The sequence below is a fragment of the Sebastes fasciatus genome, chromosome 11 (assembly GCF_043250625.1).
Source record: "Sebastes fasciatus isolate fSebFas1 chromosome 11, fSebFas1.pri, whole genome shotgun sequence".
Classification (NCBI taxonomy): Eukaryota; Metazoa; Chordata; class Actinopteri; order Perciformes; family Sebastidae; genus Sebastes; species Sebastes fasciatus.
This window is the reverse complement of record NC_133805.1, coordinates 32,542,161-32,562,791: the sequence shown is the minus strand read 5'-3', so window position 1 is coordinate 32,562,791 and position 20,631 is coordinate 32,542,161. Positions and strand designations below refer to the sequence as shown.

Sequence of the window (20,631 nt, the reverse complement as noted above, 5' to 3'; positions counted from 1 at the left end):
ACAATGATGTTAACATTTAGCTCAAAGCACCGATCTGCCGAAGTACAGCCGAGCAGAGCTGCTAGTATCTTATCGAATCTTATTGACTTTATGTGTAGAGAAGATTTAGCACTAGTGACCACACTGACACCACCATAATGGAGTTTAGTTGGATGCAGTCACTTCCTTCTTCGCTGATCCTTTTAAAAAACAGAACAAGATATCCCATGTACTTCAACATACACTCCTTTATTACCATTTGCATACTATTTTTTTTGCAGATTTATTATTAATCCCTGATGATCCGCCTTAAGTTTCTCGTCAAAAACTACATTTTACAAGATTACGTTTGAACACATCATGATAACATTATACCCTATACTAATTTTACTGAGTAGAGCTTGAACACATCATGATAACGTTATACCCTATACTAATTTTACTGAATAGAGCTTGAGCACATCACTCAATGCATCATCCATTAGCTGTTAGCTCCGTTATTTAGCCAAGCAGGACTCTGCTGCCCACCGGCTGCTAACAGCTAACGTTACTGTCTCTCCACTTGCCGATTTCAACATGGATTTGTTGTTCACAGTGTAACATTGTCAGGTACGTCGTTACTCTCGAGCCCTGATTCCCAGTGCCTACGGTGCTGTGGAAAAACCGAGTAACATCACGTTTTCAGAATTTTGGCATGGACTTGGTACCAAAGTATCGGTTCTTGTGAAATCCCTAATCACATCTCACTGATTTCAGATTTTATCTCCAGTTTGTGACGTGGTGAGCAGGTAGGATGTCTAAATACAGGGTACAGTTGGTGAATGATAATGGCTGTTGAGCGAGGATATTGTTTTATGAAGCTTTGGTGAACGTTCTTTTCTCTCTTCATACATTTTCAAATTCACCTCACTACCACCACATCCTTTAAAATAATGTCTAGTGTAGACTGAAATTTGGATTTTAGCAAACAGGTGGTGACGGTGTTGATGTCATCGAGGTTATCGTGTGAGCACTTCCCAGACACCAACGTGTGCTGAATTAAGGCCAACAACACCTCCACAGGGCTCGACAATAAATGCTGCCGTTCCAGAACCAAATGAGCTATTACTGTAGCATATCTTCACGTTATGAAATACGGATTTCCAACCTAACCTGACCTGCCGCCAGGCAAATATTACAACAAATTTCCCCACAAATAGAATTAAACCCCGCACAAAGCACCCTTTTTTCATCGCCTTGAAGGGAAACAAATGGAAGGCTACAATTAAAATTCACGGCAGAGCACATATTAAAGCCAGAACAAAATGTTATGAAAAAAAAAAGAAAGGGTACATAATTACATTCACTTTACTTTGCATCTGAATACACCGGTGTGGAGACAGAGAGCGCTTCTCCTTTGTTGACACACCAGGCAGATGAAGGATATGCAAATAGCGAGCCTTGACTCTGCCACAGTCCTCTGAATTCAGATTTTATAATCAGTCTTTCAATATGTCAGAGCGTGATTCGCTAGTGTTGCCATGTGTTGTGTAACCACAGACCTTGACCTTAATGAGTAGCTCTTTGCAGTAAAACCACATCATTCACCTTTAGACATACTCAGTTAGCACTTACATCTCTGTAATATCTACAAATAACACATAAGGTACAGACATTAAGTATGTGCATGTGATTACTGCGTGGTACTTTTAAGTGTGTTATATGATGGGAGGTATGAAAAATAGACTCATCTAAGTTATATACTGTAATAACACCGCTGTGAACTGTTTCTAATGGAGAAGCGGCGGACTGAACGGTGTCCAAGCCCCAGACAGAGACGTATGAACACCTTGTTGGCGATAGCCAAGTGGGCCGACGTGTCTTAATAGTGCTGTCAGCAGGTAGCGACTGCAGGCTCGGCTCCCTTCAGTGAGAAATAGAAGCTGAAGTGGCTGAATTGGTTTGTCAGCGTCGCCTCTTCTTCTGTTCACTGAGGAGCATCCGAATAGACTTCTGGTTCAGTGTTACACGTGTCTGACGGAGACGTCGGCTGCTTCTTGTTTGGGTTCTCCGACGTCTTCAGCAACACTGCCGTCTCGGGTGTTTTCCATCACTCACCAAAGATGAAACAGTTGTCACGAAAATGGGTTTGTGGTCCGAAGTGCAACGTGCTTGAATGGTTCAAGCCACAGAGAGCTGTGCAGCAGCTGTATGTGATTGACTGTTGATTTGCTTTTTAGAACATAGACTGTACATAAGAAGTAGACGTAGTCACCGTGACGTCACCCATCAGTGCGTAGACTACGGTCTTGAGTTCAGCATTTTGGCCGTCGCCATCAAGCTTTTTTGTACCCAGGAGTGGGACGAGAGGGTTACATTTCTAAGACGAAAACACCCGGACCAGACAACCCCGTGGTAGCGATCTGTTAATCATACGGTAGCCACGCCCTAAAGCATCTCCTGCTTTATGGTCTATTTGACTCTAAATGGGACCATAATTTACTACATGAACATCATGCTGTATTGAAGAAGACTTGAAACTAGCGATTGAGACCATAAACTCATGTTTACAATGTTTACTGAGGTAATAAATCAAGTGAGAAGTAGACTCATTTTCTCATAGACTTCTATACAATCAGACTTCTTTTTGCAACCAGAGGAGTCGCCCCCTGCTGGCTGTTAGAAAGAATGACAGTTTAAGGCTCGTCAGCATTGGCTTCACTTTTGCCGCCTGTTTGGGAAGCTGCATTAATTATCATTAATTGTCTTTTACTTGCAGTAGCAGGGCTTCTTTTGGTTTTTAAAAGCTCTAGCCTCATGACTCTTTCTTAGCTTCACTTCCTCCTGGTTACTTGATGTTAATGCCACCTTGCAACTCTCATTTCTTAGTCCATTTGAATAAGTACTGAATAAAACAAATTGTACCCCTTTTACTTCCAAATATCAGCAGGAAAGAGACTCTTCCCTTTTGCACAGAGAAGGAACATTTCACCTCGCCCATCATGATCCAGAGCTGTGTAAGGTTTAGCTTAGTGTCTGGGCGTACCAGAAAGTAGATGGACTGACTTTTGCTGCACCATTAGTTGTGGCTAGTTTAGTGAATCTACTTTGCCCCTGCTAGCAAATCCAAGTGAGTTCCATCCCAAATATTTCTGCTATATGCTGGTGTCATACTTGCCAACATTGAGACCTTAAAAATAGAGAGGATTTCAAAACCAAAGCGAGGGATCTGGGGGTCCTCCCCTCCTTTCTTTCCTGCACTTTGGTGATTTTTAAAGAATGAAAATAACAAAATAATATATAATAATAATAGTAATAATAATAATAATAATAAATACAACAGCATGTTTATGTTAAATCATTACCTTTAATTCTCAGGAAAGAAAACTGAATAATTCACCCCTCTGGTGTAAACGTGGTATGCAAATCTCTAGCATAAGCTAATATTCATCATTTTTTATTATTTTTTTGCCCCTGACTGAGTATTTCTCTCACTTAGCTCTCTCCATTTCTCTCTCGGTCTCTCACTCACTGAAGGTTCTTTCAGACACAACGCGACATCGGTACCACTGCACTCTGAACCCCATTATTTCCAATGGCTTGCACTGCAACACGACAGCTTTTCGCTACGTCGAGCAAAGCCAGACTTTGGGCGCTGCACGCTGCGAATGTGGGCTGAATCCAGCAGTGAGCGCAGCTAAAACATAAGCTACCAGCTAGTATGGTTGGTGTGGTGGAGCCCCGAGGGGCCGGGTTACACTAGAACAGAGGTGTGAGCGTCATGTTGTTCGATCACGTCAGAAATCAATATACCTGTTTTGAACAGTCACACTTGAAGACAGATTGAAAAGCCGGCGGATTGAAAAGTGGCGGGAGATACGAGATATATTCATAGTGTTGCACTTGGTTGTTCACATGATAAGTGACAGAAATAGTTGTGCTAAGAATGAAGAAGAGAGCTAGAGAGAGAAGGTCAAACCCTGGCTCTTTTCTCACCTCCGCACAGCTGGCCAATCACGGCATGAAGTGGGTGTGAATGCCGGATCACCGGTTTCGGTAAGTTATATAAATAGTCGGATGCAGATCCTCCTACTGTGACGTCAGGTGGAGGGGGTTTCCGAAGATATTTGAGCATCTGACAAGCACTTCTGAAGGAGTATCCAGGCCGCTTTAGTCTGGCCTCTAGAATACAGTCAGTGGCTAAAAGGAGGCTTTCAGATTGAGATATCCTAGCAAGGTTGTACATACTGTCACACTAAACAATGCAAAGCAGCACTAGCCAACATTGTGCCGGATAGAAGGACCACATCGCCAAACATTTCCGAAAGAATTGAAAAAGACATGATGTCATGCTGCTGGCCAAAAATGCAGACCTGTCTGTTTTTTTTGTTTTTACCAGATATCACATCTCAATCTGAAAAATTTCACTTTGGGAGAGATAAGGAAGAAGGGGTGAGGAGTTGTTTGTTTTTGCATCCTCTGGAGCCATAAGCTCTGGCCTCTATAGGGACAAGTAATAATTATTGCAGCTTCAACTTACTTTTAAATTCTACAGATCAAATCTGTTTTATTTGTTTCAATCTGATGCTGTAAATCCTTTTGTTTGTGCCATTTCGTCACTTATACTTTGAATAAAAGTTGCAGCGGTGCCGACAGATTGATTTCTCCGAAATGTTTTAAAGGATTAAATTAAGTTCAAATGAATCACAGGCAGAGATGGTAAACAGCCGGCAACTGTGGGACCAGACTCAGTGAAACAAGTAAAGACTGTGTTGCCCAAAGTGCCTTTGGTAATTGGTGAGGCAAAACCTATTTGAGTTGCATCTGCAGGAAAGCCTAATTGACAGGCGCTCATACACACACACACACACACACACAAAGAAACACCTACATACACATACACACACACACACACACACACACACACACATTTAATTCCTGATACAGAATCAGAGTGAAAAGCCTGATATACCCAAACACAAACAAACATGAAAGCGCTCGACATGATTTTTGTTGGGAGCGAATCAGAAAACTCCGCAGCAACACGGGCGCCCGTCTGGTTCCCCGGAGAGACTTGCCACGCAGTCAGCGAGCGTGACTACATCACAGGCGGCGAGCACCCTCTAATTAGCCAACAACTCTTTGGACCCCCCCAACAACGCGGCACCGCGGCCTCTCCGAAATGTAGCCAAGAGCTATACCCGGACCATCCATTCCTCTCCTCGCCTGCAGACTACAAATGAGTCCAAGTCGGATGAGAGCACTGCTCGTGAACAGGCGAGCCGAGGTGCCTCATTTGTACCCCAGCGAGCTTTCTCTCCAAAACCCAAATTGGATCCATTTTTAAGAAGCTGCAATGGGCTGGGTGTCATGATCAGAGCGACTGGCGACTTTTCTTTCAGCCTGGCTGGCAGCGCGGTGTGAAAATAAGCTGTAATGTGACAAAATGGGAATGAAGCAGCGATGGACTACAGACTGAGGGCGAGTTGAAGGGAAATGATCTATACTCAGATTATTCTCTTTTTTTTTCCATTTGGAGAATATTCCGTCTTCCTTTGTACCTCTCAGATACATTTGGACTGCGGGGGAAAAATTGGGCCTGAAGGAAGTAACGAGGACTAAATCTCATTTCTACAAAAGGGGCCCCTTTATTTTCCCTCCAAAACATACGGAGGCGCTTCATTTGTCACCCGGGTCGCCCCTGTCCTGAATTTTGCTTTATGTTAACTCAATGTATCTGAGGCGCCTAGAGGGAAACACAGCGAGTGCCAGGGATTCAGAAATGCTTCATTTTTCACTGTTGACAAAAGGGGAAAGGCCCAGGCTGGCTCCATGAGTCCTGGACCAACAGAATAGAGACTTTTGCAGCACTGAGGGGTCGTTATTTCAACCACTAACCACACCCACCCACCCAACCTCCATACTTCTCACTCACCCTTGCGGGTACATTTCAGGAGCCGTATAATGAGAAGAAAACAACAGCCATCCTTCAAAAGCAAAGGCAGGAGAGCAGCGGCATCGCTGCAGTGACACAGTACAGGGATGTAATCACATTAGTTGATCATGAGAGCCACGATCCCTGGGCAAATTAAAATATATCGCTGGCTGCTTTTTCTGTGCCCCTGTAAGATCTGGTCCAATGCTCCAAACCATCACTGAATGTCTTGCAGATATTAAAAAAGCCAACGGGAAAAAAAACAAAAAAAATAGTTGCAGCTAATAAATAAAAAAAAAGCAAGCAGAAAAAAAAAATGTTGCAGCTAATATAAAAAGAAAAACAGATCATAAAGTCAAGAGAAGTTATGGGGAGTGAATTTGTTTCAGCGGGTAAGCTTGTTCCAGATACAAGAAGCCATCTGAGGACTTCCGTGCACTACATGAAATACAGTGCACTCACAAATACGTAAGAGGAAAGAATATAAAGACATATCCTTTTAGTAAAAGTCTACTGATCTGAGTCTACTTATTTTTGTCTTAAAACGGCTGAAAACAATCTGCCCGTAGAATGATAACATACGTGTGGAATGATCTGTTTCATTTTTGGCTTTTTTCAAGATTAGAAAAAGAAAAAGAAGTTTGTATAGCTGATGAAAGAGTGCTCAAAGTAAAATCAATTTTAAGAAAATGGAAGTATTGAATATGAGGCCAGGCAGTTACCTTTAAAAGGAAATTAAATTGGTTGGCAAAATTGCATTGCTGTAACAGATCGTATATTCCACAGGTTCACTTTAGACAAAATAGTGTGAACACCTCTTGTAAAAGAACATATGTAGTCATACCTACTGCTGCCGAGATGTGTCATATTGGGTACAAATGATTATGTTCAACTATAGACGAGGTGAGTAACACTTTAAAGTGTGAGTTTTAGAGCAACGGAGGCAATGGTAAATATAGATATGTTATATAAATTTTCATAGATGCAATAGATGTGTGTGCATCATCTCAAACAGCAGAATTACAAAATTTAATTTCATTAAAAACTAAGAGCACTCTGAAGAGGCATAAACAGTGTGTCAACCTACACAGGCTACAGCGAAAAAATAAAAGACAACGAGGAATAAAAATGATCAGAACGTAAGAGAAAAAGTGCATCAACACTAACAAACTAACATTCATGAAGTGTTTAACCCGCTGTAACATTTTAAGCAATAAATGACCGACATAGAGCAGACTCCCCCTCCCCACACAACATTTCTAACATTTTGTAAATGAACTCTTCGTCTCATCATCAACGCTACGAGTCATGCGTATTTCTGTCAAAACAGATTAGCCTGTCGGTTTTTCAAAAGCGTCTTAATTAGGTATGGTTTCGCTCTCACTTGCATTAATTTGATTTCCAATATCAACTTTTCAGCCTTCAATCTGTTCCTTGTTGATCCCCCCCCCACTCCCCCACCCCTGGGTGTTATTGCCTGCAGTGATCTAGGATGCAGTATGAACTGGCAGCGGTGGCTTGGGTGTATTTATGTGTGTGTGAGTGGGTGTTAGGAGGGGGGGGGGGGCTCCATGAAGACAATGCCATGTGTAATTAAATTCAAAAGCAGGGGGCCGAAATGGCATCCAGGGCCACCTGGGGGATGAGAGACCATTAAGGAGGAGAGAAAGAGACGGAGAGATGTGACGATTGAGAGAAAAGATGAGGAGAGAGGGTGATAGACAGATGGGGGGAGACAAAATGAGAGGTTGGAGAAAGAGACAGATAAAGAGGGGATGAAGGATGAGGGGGGAGGTGAGGAAGGAAGAAAAATGATGAGGAATGAGGAGACTGAGATAGAGAAAGAGGAGACATGAAAGACAAGACAAAGACGAGGGAGAGGGTAAAAAGAGAGGGAGGAGGGAAGAAAGAAAAGACAAAAGGAAAGAGTGACTAGGAAACAGTAAACAGACAATATGACAAAAAACTCAAACAACAAGAGAAGGAGCCCTCAAACATTTTCCAGCCAGAAACAAGCTTGAAAAATGTGATTAATACCACAAACCTGTGACTGTACCACTGTGGTTCTGTTACGTTGTTTCCGTACATATTTTACTTAGTTTACGTCATTTTAAGCCCAACCATGATGTTTTATAACCCTAAATAAGTGGTTTTCTTGCCTAACTAACTGCGTCCGTTATCGTGGTTTTGTTGCATGCCATAAAAATGACACGCGGAAAGAGGCGTACTCATGACATGCACAATGTCCTTTTAATGCTATTCGTACGCCTTCCCATGAGATTGGGTTAGCACTGCGCTCATACGCCACCATGTGGAGAGCCATGTGGAGGCGACTTCTCAATCACAGATGACGGAACAATGTTTAGGATTTGGCGGCATCTAGCGGTGAGGTTGCAGATTGCAAACGACTTGAAACTTGTCCCGTGTGCCAAGCATGTAGGAGAACTGCGGTGGCCGACGGAAAAAAAAAAAACGTGAAAATGCGAATGAGCCAGTGTTTCGTTTGTCCGTTCTGGGCTACTCTAGAAACACGGCGGCTGGCTCCGTGAAGAGGACCCGCCAAGCCATCAGGAAGAGCACCAGTCGTCGATCCCGACTTTCGTAGTGGCAAAACGGGGGTACTACAACTTCCGTGTCAGTCACGTGATGCATTGGGCCCATAAAGAGTTTTCCCATAGACTTACATTGGGAAAGAGACGTCTGTCACTCAGAAGATCATTTTTTTTTTAGGTGAATCAACTCCCCAGTACGAACACTCTATTAGCCCTTATTTCAAAAATTAAGTTTTTAAAGTTGTAAAACGCACTAATAGCTGAATCCAGAGTAATTTCCCTTCCTCCGTTCATGTGAGTGAGACCCAGACCGAGGCTGGAGCGCAAGCCATGACGACGGCGTGACATTAGGACCCGTGACCAAGCCATGTGACCGAGCGGACGCTACTCCGCCAATCATCTCGGACGTTACTCCGCCAAGATCCGGGTACTTTTCCAGACGGAAGTCGAGCCATTTAGGCTTCATGCGCCAATGAGCAACTCTCATAGAAATGAACGCGGCCCCGCCTCCAACGCTGGATCCAGTTCTCTTAATAGATCCATGCGACCCGCTGCCTATGGGTAGTGTCTAGAAGGAAACCCGCAAGTTGGGGAATCTCATGTGAGATGGATAAGGCTAGGAATTGATCTCTAGATTAGTTAAGGTAAGGTTAGATCGGGCAGCGAGTCTCGGGAAAGTTTTTTTGCAAGTTTTTGCAGATCTCAGATCAGATTTTAATTTGTGGGTCACCTTCTAGACACGACCCTCCCTATGTAATTCTAAGGTAACGGGGAAAAAAAATTCTTATTTTTCAGTTGATTATACACAACCCCCAAAAAACAACAAAAAAAACCAATGAATTTGCATCCTAGCATGACGTTACCTCTTGCTCTAAAGTTAACATTAGGGTCATCGAGTCCACACCCTCCATCAGTGATGCTGAACTCAGGTTTATTATCCAGATACAAGCACACAACCACCGTAATGTGTTGTTTTTCACTGTTCACCGCTTTAATTGATGACATTTACCTCTTTGCTTCTGCTCCGATTGATTCATTCCCATTTTAAAAGGCAGGTATTAAACACCTCTACTAGTTCACATAAACAATTCATTAAGCTGATATGACACCGGGGACCCCGGCAGGAAAACATCTCCCCACCACCCACAACAATTAATGACCTCCATCAACCGACGCCTCGCTACACTGAAACAGAAAGCCCTGTTCCAATAACAAGCGTTCATTAGCAGATCACTGCTCACACTATGAAATGTAAACCCAAATAAATCTGAAACAGTATTTTTACTGGTATATTTTGTTTCATCCACTGGCTGATTGGCATTCACACAGTATACAGTACAGACACTGGCCCACTGGGGCCGTTGGGAAATGTGTAAAAGAGGTTTTCTTTCTGAGAGGGAATTGTCATAAAAACTAATATTCCCCAAGTGGAGGTGACCTTTGAGAAATTGAGTCTTGAGTCATAAAACTCCAATACTCCACAAATGGAACTGACCTCCAGTATGTGTGGGGGGGAAAATGAAATAAAACCCTGTTCTGGCTTCAAAAATGTGATGACAAACTGGATTTGAGCAAATTTTGCCTCCAGTCTCACCTTTTACCTTCACTATCCCTTTATTCACTATACCTTACTTTCTCTTCACTCCCTTCCTTCTTCATCTCCTAATATGTCTCCTTTCCCTGCTTCCTAGTCACTATTTTTCTCTCCTCAGGTCTCCTGTCTTCTGTTATCCTTGTGTCTCCTTTTCCATCATCCAACTGATCCCTCTTCCCTGCCTTCTCTCCTCTCTACATGACAACATTTTGTTTGTACGAAATTTATGTAAATTTCCACATCATATCCGCTGAAAAGTACTCCTTGTAACATGGCTTTACCTTCTGTAAAATATTTATATGACTAATAATAATAATTCAAATATCACAGGACAATTGTTTGGTTAAAGTTTTGTTCCTTTCACACAATTTTTCCACAACAAAACCTGCGACTTTGACGTGAGAGGCTGCCGTTCGCGTCCTGCCTCCCTTCGGCTGTCAACATTCATTTCTTTTCCCCATGACTACAGTCTTTCCTTGGAGAGTACTCCATCAATTTAGCATTGCACTCCTGTAACATTGTTGGATCCATGATGAACTGTTAAAAAAAAAAAAAAAAAGTTGATGTAGCAGAACCAGAGATATCGTCTTTTTTATTCTACTCAATCTTCTTCCTTGTCAAAATATGGTGCCTGCATAGCCCACAATGCAACCTGACCGCAAACACTCTGGTTGGAAATTCCATGCCCCCAGCAAGAGCGCCGGGCTTTGATGCAAATTTTCGTAGTGGCCAAACGGCGGTACTACAACTTCTGTATCCGTCACGTGATGCCATTGGGCCCAAAAATACTTTTTCCCATAGACTTACATTGGGAAAGAGACGTCTGTAACTCAGCGGAAATGTTTTTTTTGAGGTAAATCAACTTCCCAGTATGAACACTTGAATAGCCCTTATTTAAATCATCAGGTCCTAAAAGTTGTAAAATGCATTAACAGCTGAAGCCAGAGTTATTTCCCCTCCTTCATTCATGTGAATGAGACCCAGACCGAGGCTGCAGCGAGGGCTGGGAGGCGGAGTTCAAGGAAAACGTTAGTGCGTCTACTCTATGGGCCCGATGGATATGGAAAATCGCCGGATGATTCGGGCACTTTATCACTCGGCAGTTGAGACATTTTGGCTATTTTGCGCAATTGAGCTACTCTCATAGGAATGAACGTGCATCCATGGGAGATTGCGGTGTGTTATGCTAGTAACGGCTAATAGCATCAAGCTGAGATGAGAAGTTCTTTCAAACTTCACACCACCATTTCTTCAGCCCCAACCGGTGGCGTTGCGTTTATGTAGCATGTGCTGTAACCATTTGGCTGCCAAGGCACTCCAAGACCAGTACAGAGACCTGATGAGTCATCAAATCACCTGACCACCAGCTGACCCTTAACCTAATCTTTTTTTGTGCCTACACCTAACCAAAACATAACACCAGCTGTCGTTTGTCACAACTATTGAAGGCACTGACAAACAATGTCATCCTGACGTCAGGATAGGAGCGCCAGATCAGAAAACACTCACACGGATCACTTTTGATGGCAATTATAAATGATGTATTTTATTGTAGTTTGAAGGACTTGTTGGTATCAAAAACCATCAAGAACCAAAAAGCTGATGATCCCATTTGTAATCTTTTTACTTATTCTTTGATCAGATAGTTCCTGATTTGGATCAGAATTTTGACAATTTTAGACTTTATTTTGTTTAGGCAAAGTTCTTGTACAACTGCTTGGGTTTGTTGAATAAAAAAGATAGTTTTGTGGGGGGAAAAAACTGATTTATCAAGGTAAGGAAACAAGAAAAGTTTGGTTTTGGTACCAAAATTCAAGTACTGGCATACCCACCTATCCTCTGCTCTACTCCATCCTCCTTTCCCCCAAGTTTTCCTCTCCTCTCACCTTCTTCTCCTCCTCTTCTCTTTTCCTATAACATTTCCTCATCTTTCGCTTCTTCCCTTCTTCCCTTGCCTTATCTCCCTTCTCTCCTCTCTCTATCTTCTTCACCATGCGTCTTTACTCTCATTCCATCCTCTCTCCACTTCTCCCTTCCTCTTCGCTCACTTCCATTTTCTTCCATCTTCTTACCACCCATTTCTATCCTCTTCCTTCCTTACCTCTCCTCTCCCTACTCCTCCATCCCTCCACAGCAGAGTGTTTGTGGGGGGTGTTTATAGGGCTGATAAGTGGCAGATGACGATCGCTTGGCGGGGCTAGAGATAAGGCTGCCAAAACTGGGGACGTCATTCATCAAACCTCCCTGCAGCCGAGCCAAGCATCACCCAGCCGAGGAGCGAGGGAGGGAGGGAGGACAAGGGAAAGGTAACAGCTCTCCATCTTCACACACAGGAGGAACTCCCTGACAGGCCGGCCGACATGCACTGGATAGTTTCTGTAAATAGTGCTTAGTGTTTGTTTTAGTGCCTGACGGGGAGACGATTTAGGTGAGAAAAGACGACGACAGTAGATGGGAAAATGTGGTTTTACATGTTTTTATTTGGTTAAAAAAAGACTAAATTAAGTGCTGCTTATTTTCTGTAAAGAAGTAACATTTGAAATTGAGGCACCGTGATTGACTGATATGTATCTGCACTTGTTTGCTGCTCTGTATGTCCAAACCTTTTTTGGTAGCCATCGTGCTATGCTGGGTGAGTGAACCCCTCTCACAAAAATGTGAATGATTATCTCAAAATAAACCTTGGATGGGTGGACTGCAGTACAGTATGTTCTCTGGATTTGTTAAATGTGCAGTCCAGTTTAAAAACATATATACACATTTGCCGTGTGTCTCTTCACTGTCAAACTGTCAAATAAAGGCAAAGATGCCTAATAAATCATCTTTCAAAATGCATCAAACTGAAGAGAATGAAAGTATGTCAATAAAATGTATCTAAACTTGTCTACTGATCTTCACTATCTATCTCTATGAATAATATTTCCCAAAGAGTCACGGTTTTGTCGATATATGGCTAATTGATCCACCTACATTGACTGTGTTTCCAATGACGTAGTTTGCAATATTTTGTTAAAAAATACAAGATGTGAACCGTACAGCTGTACAGTGGATAAATGGATACTGCTGCGACCTTGAGAGGTTTCTATGTTATTTTTTATACTTTTTTTTCAATTGTGACCTTTATTGACGTGAATTCAAGCCGACTACAGCTGCTGTTCTCTCTGAAGGACGAAACTATAAACTTTTAACAGCCGGCCTTTCGGTCTACAGAGGATGAGTATTTTGAGCATCACTTGAAGCTTGCTTTGCCCATGGAGCTGCAAAGGACTATACACTAGGTAGTAGGTTTAAGTAATCAAACTACTGATGTCCATGAGGAAATGTAGCAGGATACAGTAAGATGTCAATCGGTAATGTGTGAGCAGACTGCAGTCCTTCAGAAACTATTACCACTCCTCTTCTCTTTGACATGGCCAGCTCTGATCTGCACACATTGAGTGGGAAGCAACATGTGTTATGTGGGTGTGATTATCCATGAAAGTGTAGGATGTCTGAATTGTGTAAGCATATAATTACAGGTCCTTATGTACATGTGACATACTCATACATATCAGGCTGAATAATGGCTAATATGTATGCACCGGGTTACTTTATATAATGCATTCTCACTGCTTTAAGTTCCTTTCAGATTACTTTCGTTACACACGAGCAGCAGCTCCCCTCTTCTTTGTGAAGCTTTACAGTGAGATTCAGCTCATTGTTTAGCTGCAAGCCCACAACTTGGTTCACTCTAACCGCTCTCATTGCATCAATTTCAGAGAAAAAAAAGCTTTAAAAGTCACTGTACACTAGCTGGTGAACATAGTGCAGCATTTGGCAGCTAAAGAAACAGATATTTCCCTCAGGCGTTGGTGGAGACCAAAAACAGAGCTAAAAGAGAGAGAAGATTGAACACAAACATGACTCAAAATGAATGATAATGTTGCACCATAACTGCTGGGTGTGTAAACTGTTTGTTAACAAGTTCATCATATCAACTTAAAAGATGACGATGTGTCAAATGCATGTTCATAATTTGCTTTCAGTGCCCCCAAGTGGCCAAAAAATCTGTTATTGCAGGTTTATGAAATAGTTACAGTACTAAAGTACTTCTAAAAAATGTTATTCTATTTGATCATTGTTTGTGTAGTGTTTAGATAAAGATACAGTGTGTTAATTAGTGAGCTTTAAAGGTGTTGGTAGGTGTAATTTTTTTCTTTACTTAGATAGAGCCAGCTAGCTGTTCTTGCCTCCAGTCTCCATACTGAGCTAGGCTACCCACCTAAATCAGAATAAATCTTTAGGTCCATATTGATCAGACAATTCTCATACACCATTCATAAAAAAAGTAATGTACTGTAATTTGTGTAAATCCCACAAAATCAATTTGTGTGTAATTCATGTAATTGTGACCCAGGAAGTATATTGAAGACCGCATTGGAAGGAGGTCAGGGTGGGTCAAAAAATGCCAGACTTTGTTGCCTAAACCTAAATAAGTCATTTTTTTTTGCCTAAACCTAACTAAGTAGTTTTGTTGCCTAAACCTAACTAAGTGGTTTTCTTGCCTAAACCTAAGTAGTTTCCTTGCCTAAACCTAACTTAGTTTCCTTGCCTAAACAACTAAGTAGTTTTCTTGCCTAAACCTAACTAAGTAGTTTCCTCTAAAGACAGATGTTTATTTTGAAAAGACTGTGTAACGAGCGAAATTTGAGTGTTGCTTGACATTCGTAGAAAAACAATATACGATATACGAACCTTTGTATGACAACACAATTGCTACAGCGCATTGAATTAAAACCTAAATGTTAACACCAATGAAGAAGAATGATATTGTGTTGGCTCAGTGGCCATCCTGCTGTCAGTGGCGATATCGCCGAGTAAGACTGTGAAGAAGAATCACCAGGAGAAGAAGAAGAGAGGCCCCACTTACTGCTGCTGACAGAAAAATTGACATGGAAAGCCAACACTTAACGCCACCCTCCTCAATCACTATCCCTCCATTCCTCACCCCCCTCTATCTCCCTCTCCTGCCCCCCCCACCCCTTCTCTCTGATGGATAACCTTTACAGTATATGACTCATCTTCTCGGTTGACTGGGTGAGAGAGCATGTTAGAGAGTGAGAGGGAGAGAGCTGACAGCGGTGGCCAGGCAGCACACTCGCAGGTACTGCAGCATGGGTTGGTTCAGACAGCACTATGGCATATTACAAAGTGGGAAGGGAACAGGTTGACATGTAAAACATGAAAAATATAATTAGCTGTGAATTTCTCGGTGCCTCTGCACCTCATTTTACCATTTGTCTTTGGTACATTGTGAAATCCAATTTCTCATTCCTTCCCTTTACCAACATGCAGGTTCTCAGGTACAATATAGTTACATCTCTGACTGCTTTCGTCCAACCTGTGACACATCTTTCATGTCTGTGCTTCCAGGAGAATCCATACGTTTGAATTTATTTCAATGTGCTTTAGCTCCAATACAAAGATTATCGACTCGGTTGCCAAAGCCATCTCTTGCGATTTGGATGGTTTGCATCTTCAGCTCATCTTGGCTCTATTCACACCACATGATGTTGATCTGCTGAGCTGCATTCAGATGACCCACGAAGCACGTCAGTGCCAAGTGGAGAGGTTTTATGTGACCATCAAATCAGAAAAAAAAGACGCTACTGTGTCTTGGGGCGATAGTTGGCACACCTTGCAACTGTTTCTAAACCTTAACAACTGAGCCAAGACACAATGTCTGGCATGTTGAAGTTGGACCAACCTCCAGTGTAAACTCCTCTTGGAGTATATGCCACTGCCCAAGCAATCCACGGAGATGTGTCCTTTAGAGGACTCGAACGTCTGAATGAAGCTGGTCCTCGTCCTCAAATGAGACAGTCTAACCTCACAGGGACCGAAAACTAATGGCGCATTCAGGCTTTCAGGTCAAATCTATCACGAGGATGTTGAGTTTAAACAGCCAACCAAGTGTTAATACAGAGTTAAGTAGAATTTCATGATAGCTTTGTTTAAAGCATAAGTTACAGTATGGCAGGTTAATTGTGACTATTAGGGATGTCACAGGAACCGATACTTTGCTACCAAGTCGATGCCAAAATCATGTACCATAGTTATCATCAGGGCTCGAGACTGAGGGCATCCTGTCATCCCGGGGACGATAGAAATGTGTTTGGGACGCAGTAACTCACTATCGAACAACAAATATGTGTTGAAATCGGCAGGACAAGAGCTAGTTCACGTTAGCTGTTAGCAACCGGTAAGCAGCACAGTCCTGCACGGAGCTAATGTTAACGGGAGGTTCCATCCATTTACATTATGATGCGTTCAGGCTCTATTTAGTAAAAATGATTGAGTATTGGCCGAAGGTAAATCCTAGAGTTATCATTTGTGTCCAAATGTAATCTTGTAAAATCTAGTTTCTGGTGAGGTTATGTGAATGTGTGTTATAAAGTAGATGATGGAGATGACCTGTTTAACTTCCCAACAAAAAACAGTATGCAAACAGTAATAAAGGAGTGGATGTTGAAGTATATGGGATTTGTTTTTGTTTTTTTGTTTTTTACCGTGGTATCAAATTGGTATCGAGAGTTGTTGAATTTCACTAGTATTGGTATTGACTACTAAATTTCTGGTATCATGACATCCCTAGTAACTATAGCTGAATAATATCTCTAAGTTATTATTAATCACATATCCTTGCAGTCATCTTTCGTTTATTCAGAGCATGTTATGCACAAATACCTTGAAAATACAACAGTTACGTGATATATCACAAATTTACAAGTTGTCAAGGATTGCTTGAATGCTACATTAAACAATTAACTGCAACACAATGGATTATGGGATGCTAAGAGCTGCAAATGCTAGTTATGCCCTCCAATTCAAGCATGAATTTACAGGCCAGAACTGTAACTTTCTAAACAAACAACCCAACAATCACATCCCCTTTAAGCATCCATCGGCCTACAGTAGGTACTTTGAGGTATAACATTAAAGGGGACTTTGAACTTCTCTCTCAAGCTCTCTTTCATCATTCTTTGCACAACTTCTGTCACTTTTTTTGTGTGCAACTGAGTGCAACACCATGAATGCCTTCGAGAAGCGCCTGTCCCAAAGTATGCACCATTATTTTCATTTGTGTAATTACTTGCGTTTCTACTAGAACATGTTTACATGCTTTAATGTTCAAAAAACACATTATTTTTCTCATACTGTCTGCCTGAATATACCTGTATTTATCCTCTGTATGAAACGCTCTGTTTTAGCGCATTTCAACGGAATGGCAACGGAAGTGCGTTGCTAGGAAACAGCTTGGGTCCATGTTTACATCCTGTCAGCTGATGTCATTCACATACACTGCAACAGGAAATAAACTGGGACACATTTAGAATGATTATGTTTAAAACTGTGAAATGGTCTAAATATTGTATATTTGTGACATCACAAATGTACAGAAATCCTAACAGCTTGTTTTAAACGCACTGTTTCTGAATACGGGCTGTGTGTATTTCTTCATGGACTGAGTGTTTTGATACTTTCACAGTATTTATATAAAGCACCTAAACCTGCTTTATAATATAAAAGACATGAAAATGTCACTTTTTACAATATGGAACCTTTAATGTGGGCATATACAGTGATGAGAAGCCACCTGACAACAGATTCTTAGTGTCAGTGTGTCTTAATATTGAATCTGTATCGTCTAATGGTTGTTACAGTGAAATATAGCTGACTCTTGTCATACACCGCTCGTAGCTAAGCCTACGAAAAGTAATACACATAATACAATATTTTTTTATATAATCCACGTAATCGTGAACAAGGAAGTATAAATACCTTTTTGTAGGATGTCATATGAACTGTTGTATGAGGATACGTTGAATATAGTCATCTACTTTTCTCTAGATCAGCAACTTTAAGCACTACGCAACGCCTACAATGTGATTTTTGTCACATGTATGTCTATATGACATGATTGTGTGTATGCAATTGTGAAATGAAGCCTTTAGTACTGTGCCCCTGTTGGTGCTGATGACTACTCTGGGTGAACTGGTGTTAAACCGCCATCAAAAAGGAAAATAAAGATCATAAAAGAACATTAAAATGGAGGACTGATGCTCTGACTGGCTTTTCCAATCTGCCAATCTCGCCTTCTAAATGCTCACATACACACAATTCCGGTTGTGTCTGGGCATGTTTTCATCCCCATGCAGCCCGCTAGCGTTGCGCTGCAGCCAAGGCCAGGCGGCTCGGCAGTCAGGCAGCGGGGGCTGTCACTGGGGAATAGCGCAGGCCTCTCCTCCGCCGAAATTCCACTTACAGGAAATATCTTCCATTATCACTGGAGGGAGGACAAGCAGTCCAAACGCTGGAGGAGAAAAACCTTGAGCTTTCAATTGTTTCCCCCCCGCCTCCTCACTTTGCCTGTACAATAATGTATCTGTAAGACGCTCGAGGTTGTTCAATCTCATTCACGCCATGGCTGCTTCTCTTGGATCTGTGTCGACGGGAGGCCGTGACAAAAAAGGTGCTGCTTTTGTGCAGGAAATATTGGTAAAACATGCAGCAAAAACTGACCCTGGCACAAGACAACCAATATAAGAGGATGAGAGAGCAGTTACATGCTGGTTTTCTATAAGTCACTGAATAAGAATGAAGCATTAAATTAAAGTATCAAGTATCAGACACCAGAAAAAAATGCCTGTCTAAGCGAGAACTCCATCCATCACATTTTTATAATTAGAAAATGTCACAATCAGCTTATTTTATATATTTTATTTAACTTGGTGTGGATGATTGGAGTTATGTACACTATTTCAAGATGTCATCACCAGCTGCATTGTAAACTAAAAGCATTCAGAGAGTGGATAGGCTGCACTAAAAAGATATTGTTTCAATATTAGAATATGCTTTTAGCCTGCACCTGAATCCATATTTGTATCAAACCACACACAGTGAAAGACAATCATTGATTGATTTTTGTAATAATTTGAGTACAAGGGTCACTCATAACCACTGAGTTACAGCCATTTAGTAGATCATGTGAAGTGCGATCAAACTCTCAGTTGTCAACTTGTTCTAAGAATTTGGTTGCATCTGTGCGATGCGTTCAAGAGTTACTTAAAACGGTATGGAATCAAAAAAACAACTAAAGAGTGTGTAAAATCATTTCAACTCAGAGCTTTCAACAGCGTGTCATGGTCTTCATCTGTGAACGAAGGTGGCCTGGGTGTCTTCATGCGGGGGGTCGGCATCAAAATTTGGTTATTGGATCAAATTGACTGGTGAAGTAGTGCACGGAGATTATAAATGCAGAAAATGTGTGCTGGTGGAAATGGGCTCAGTCAATATGGATACATATGTGTTGCAACAGAAAAAAAAGAGAGAGAGAGAGAGAGAGAGAGAGAGAGAGAGAGAGAGAGAGAGAGAGAGAGAGAGAGAGAGAGAGAGAGAGAGAGAGAGAGAGAGCTGACCTAACAGATACTGAGGCTACCATGCTTGACACATTGCACAGTGTACGTTCAAGATGTATTAACGCTCACTTCACTTGGCTTGATAGGGAAGGAGTACCATATCAGGATAAATGTATGTGTCGACAGGTGTAAAACACAAGAGAAGAGAGTATTTCTCATTAATGTACTGTCGTAGCTGGAGTCATTGTGTTTATCTGCCTGTTTACTATCAGAACAGTATTTTTTTGCATTGATATGAATCTTAAAAACATCCTATTAAATGAAGGCTAACTGATTTATGGGGTTATTGGTTGGTTCGTTATTAAGAATCAAAATTAATGTTATGTTTCCTAAAAATAAAACATTGAGATTAGCCTTTTTGTCGCCTTACCAAGATCCCTCCTCGAAGGCCATCCATCCCTTTTATCAACCAGACCGTGACATCAGCCTCACAACAGGTGCGTCAGACATTACTTTGACCCCTCTGAGAAAATATGTGCAAGAGCGGTTAAAGAAATAAGTCAAAAGAAAAGGAAACGACTTTGGCCACTTTTCATTTCTACAGACACATCTGCTGCCCGCAGCGAGCCTCTCTCAGCGACGGCCACATCAGACAAACCGCCGAGCGGGACGGCAGCACACGTCGTGGTATCAACACAGCCCGGGGGCACAGTGGCCTGATGGGTAAATCCACGATAAGAGAGCCTTTCACATCAAGACGTTATCCTTGCCAAACAAGCCGTCTTGTCCCACGGCTCCTAATTACAATCCAGGCAGGAAAAAAAAAAAATCTGGTAAAGCGATAAATTCGACAGCAAACCCTGAAATCTGACAAGCTGTAGCTCTATCGCACAGCAGAGGTTAAAAATAAGCTGCCTTACTACTACTGTACATCTACTAATAATAATACTAACAACAATGATATTATCAATAATAATGAACTCTTGCTGGGAGAGGATGGCTCAGCTTTGGGAGAAATGCCAGATGACTTTGAGCAGAAAGAGGCGGAGTGAGGGAGTGAAGGAGGTGTTGGGGGGTACCGAGCACCGGCGGTCCCCCTCAGGAGCCCGAGCGATTGAGTCTAGCTTGTAAATAAAGGGCAGCCTCGGCAAATAAAAAAACAACACGCCAAAGCCTTGGCTCGTTGCATCGCTA

The 20,631-nt window shown here is 41.9% G+C and overlaps 1 protein-coding gene across 1 annotated transcript in view; it reads right to left on the bottom strand.

The window, feature by feature from the left end:
- Window positions 1-20,631, bottom strand: part of LOC141777748 (receptor-type tyrosine-protein phosphatase N2-like) — a 284,709-nt gene that overhangs the window by 121,393 nt on the left and 142,685 nt on the right. The gene's annotated exons all lie outside the window — the stretch shown is intronic.